The sequence below is a fragment of the Vombatus ursinus genome, unplaced genomic scaffold (genome assembly GCF_900497805.2).
Source record: "Vombatus ursinus unplaced genomic scaffold, bare-nosed wombat genome assembly UNPS02010461.1, whole genome shotgun sequence".
Taxonomy (NCBI): Eukaryota; Metazoa; Chordata; class Mammalia; order Diprotodontia; family Vombatidae; genus Vombatus; species Vombatus ursinus.
In genome coordinates, this window is record NW_020950239.1 from 4,882,884 (window position 1) to 4,887,307 (window position 4,424).

The window sequence follows — 4,424 nt, forward strand, 5'->3', positions numbered from 1 at the left end:
ACACACACACACACACACACACACAAATAGCTTTCTTATACCCTTAACCTACTCATGAAAACACACACACACACACACACACACACACACACACACACACACGGCCCTGCACTCACTCTTCTGAAGGATCCCACCTCATCCCAGCTTTCTTTGATCCCAAACATGGATGACCCTACTCAACTTTACATAATATTTTGCTTTCACTACTCTTATGAACCTATGTATTTTGCACAATAGTTTTCTGTGAACATGTCAAATCACTTTCCTTAGAATCGTGTAAGGTTTAACTATTATCTCTTTTTTTTTTTCAAATGAGGAAATAGCACAAGAACATGAGCTCCTTGGGGCAGGGACGGATGTTGCTTTTTATTTATATTTCTATATCCTAGCACAAGACAAATGCTTAATAAATGTTTATTGATGGATTGATTGACCTGAAGTCATAGTTCTTGGTTTAGATCCAGCCTCTACCCCTAAACTAGCGATGTGGATTTGGGCAGGTCATTTAACCTAGCTCGGACTAAATTTCTTCATTTGTAAAATAAAGGAGTTGGACAAGATGACCTTTAAGGCTTCTTCCAGCTATGACAGTCTGAATTGATAAAATTTTGAGAAATGAAATTCCTCAAATGCCTATTAAGTGGTAGGAAAGTTGGATTTGAACCCAGGTCTCTTCATTCCAAGTCCAGTGCTTTTTCCACTCTACTATCCTGCTTCTCGGATTAAAAATCCAAGGGGGGGAAAAACCAGAACATACAATAAGCTTATGTTCTGAAATAAATACTGATGGTATAGCTTCTGCATGGGTCATGGTCATCCTCATACTTACTATCTAGGCTGGCTTGCCCACCATAAGCTTCCCTTATGCCCACAGGTCTAGGATTCCCAGAGAGAGATCATTAACACACATTGCCCACCTCTGAGAAGCCTGATCAGAGGTCCTTAGGGATAACAGCTAGATAGTACAGTGAATAGAGCATCAGATCTGGAGTCAACAAGACTTGAGTTAAAATCCAGTCACAGACACTAGCTATGTGACCCTGGGCAAGTCACTTAACCCTACTGGCCTCAGTTTCCTCATCTACAAAATTATCTGGAGATGGAAATGGCAAACCACTCCAGGATCTTTGTCAAGAAAACTCCAAGTGGGCTCATGAAGAGTTGAATGCAACTGAAATGACTCAATTACACTCACTAGTATAGCTCCTATGTGTTTCTCATTTATATGATATTCAATAAGCACTTATTAAGTGCCAATGTGCTAAGCACTTTGCAAAACATCATAACACCATTAACTCTTGAGCATTTACGTAACCATAAGTCAACTATTGGCATTTGTTAAATGCTTACTACATACCAAACAAGGTGCTGAAAGATTATCCTCAAAGAGCTTATATTCTAACGAGTGAAGACTACACATAAAAGGAAGCTGAAAGGGGTGAGAGGTGGGGAGGAAAACAAGGGTACCCAAGCTGGGGACTTGGTAGAGAAAGGCAGCCCTGAGTAGGAGATACTGGCCTAGAGGCTAGACCTTAAATGGAGGTACTGGGAGGAGCCATCCAATCAGATGAAGAGGCCACAAGATCTGAGGTCAAGCCCTGATGCCGCCTGATGAAGAATGAAGAAAAACCAAGAATTAAGATAAACTAACAGTTACTCAACATAAATCAAATTCAAGAATAATTAAAACATCACAATCCACCCATAAACCTGGGTCATAATCATGGAGGAAAAGGGTCTATGTTTATCCAGCTGGGAGGCACTGTGAGTGAAGAAAATTATGAGTTTGAGGCAATTTACAATTCCAGACTGCAGGCCTTGACGTCCTTAGTCCTTTCAGGAACAATCTGGTCACAGGAAGATGATTCTCTACTAACTACTCCCCTTCTGCTCCCTACCACTCTCTGACTACATAAAGCCTCTCTGCTCTCTAGCCAAAGAAACAGTAATGGGCTCTTTCTGTCCATAGCCACTCATTTAAAAAAAAAAAAAAAATTGTCCTTTCTGTGACCAGCAGTTCCCTTAATCCAGAGAACTGGCAGGCTTCTTTGATCTGCAAATAGAAGAGGATCCTGTTTTGCCCAATCAGCTCTAAGCTGCTTCTTACAGCACAGCAAAGCAAAAGTCCTCCGGTTGGCCCTCAGGGCAATGCGGGCAAGCTCAGCGAGCTCTTCCCTCGACAGGATTGTGCTTTGTCCAATGACTTCCAAGCCTTTTCTTGTAGCAAAGTAGACAGAGTTTGTCTTTTGCTTTCTGTTTCTTTTTCTCAAACCAGAAAGGGCATTCAAAAGCAACCAGATTCCTTGGAGAAGCTCCCCTTTCTATGCTGTAAACTGGGCTATAGAGTAATGAGTTCAAACACCTTTAGAATTCAGCTTTCTTCCAATGAGCTTCCAGCCTTTCATCAGCCAATCAGTAAATCAATGTTTCTCTTCTCATTGGCTGACTCCCAGCACAGCAACTGAAAACTTGGTGTCTTTTCTTATTGTCTTATATTTTATCTTGTATTTCCTGCTCATTTTTCCCCCTATAGCCTTCTACAAAGCTGGCTTTTTTGATAAAACACCTCAAATCAGAGCCTCCTGATGGTCAGTGATTCATTGTTTGATAAAATGAGGTAAAATTTTTTAAATTCACCTTTCAGTCAGTTATGAAACTCAAGCTTTATTTAATCTTCTCAGGGTCCCCAGTTATTTGGTTTATAACGTCAGTTCTAACTTTTGCAACTCTAAAAGTAGTCACGTGAGAATGAGCTGAAGAACCACAATACCCTCCAGTCATCGTTACCCCAGTTATCTCTTCCTCCAAAAAAGTCCTTTTGATATATTCTTCTGAGGGTCAGTTCTCGATACATTTCTCCTCACAGTCTGTGTCTGTCTTTTACATTTTATCTGAGAGATTGTGTTTCTTTCCAAGTGGATTTTATCCTTTTTACTTACACAAAATGTCTTTTTCTGCCCCTTTCAACAACTGAACTCTTCATATACTAAAGGGACAGTACATTACATAGAGAAATTTAAACATTTTTATCATGGATGTAGACTTAACAAAACTTGGCAACTGATGAAATGAGAAATCAGGGGCAAGGATGACTGGGCTTTTTGGCCTGAATGACTGGAAGAAAAATGATGCCCCATAACTTAAAGTTTTTGGTGCTAAAATCATATGACTAATTACTTTGAAGGGATAGGTAGATCAGCAGTTCTAGTCTGATATTCTTCTGATAAGCCTATTTGTTGAAAAAAAATGAGACTACTCATCTTCCCTCATGCTGACTAAAATAGATCCAAATATCCATCCCTATCTTTCCCATAGTGTTTCAGAAACGCAGGTGTCATGGTGACAGTACTAAAAGCATACATCTGGATGGAATTTCAGAACACTCTTGAACAATGTTAGCTATTAAAACTGGAGCAATTAGTTTGCTTTTTAATTGTAGTCCATTATATTCTGTCAGTAAAAACAGTATGGACATGATTGTCAACTCAATTTCAAAAAGAAATAACACCTTTCTTTTTAAAGGTTTTGCTTCCTTCAACATGCAAATCAGTTGAATTTGTTTTCTTTTTTCTTCTGATTATATTTATATTTTGTTAAATATTTCCCAATTACATTTTTAATATTTTTCCCAATTACATGTAAAAATAATTTTCAACCTTTGTCTTTTACAATTTTGAGTTCCAAATTCTACACGCACACACACCATCACTGAGAAGGCAAGCAGATTGATAAAGGTTATATATGTGCAGTCATGTAAAACACATTTCTTTATTAGTCATGTTGTGAAAGAAAACACAGTCAAAAAAAAAAAAGTAAAACAAACAAACAGCATGCTTCAATCTGCATTCAGATTCCATTAGTTGTTTCTTTGGAAATGGATAGAATTTTTCATCATGAGTCCTTTGGAATTGTCTTAGATCACTGTATTGCTGAGAATAGCTAAGTCATTAACGGTTAATCATTGTGTAATATTGGTGTTGCTGTAAACAGAGTTCTCCTGGTTCTGCTCACTTCACTTTGCATTGGTTCACATAAGTGTTACCAGATTTTTCTGAGAGCATCCTACTTGTTATTTCTTATAGGACAATAGTATTCCATCATAATGATATACCGCAATTTGTTTGGCCATTACCCAAATGGTGGTAATCACCTCAATTTCCAATATTTCTTTTAAATAGCTTAGTAACATCTTTGCCTTTGGATCTTAAAGTCCAAATCTGGCTGACTTTCTTGCTTCATTGCATTTCCACTTAAAGACAAAGTATGAATAGATAGATATATACATACATGCATCAATACATACAAAGATACATAGATACAACTGCTTTTTGAAGTTTGAAGAAACCATTATACTTTCAGGCACTGCGGTATACTAATATCTGTATACCCATCTGCATCCTGACTAATCATTTTCTCTGGTAAGA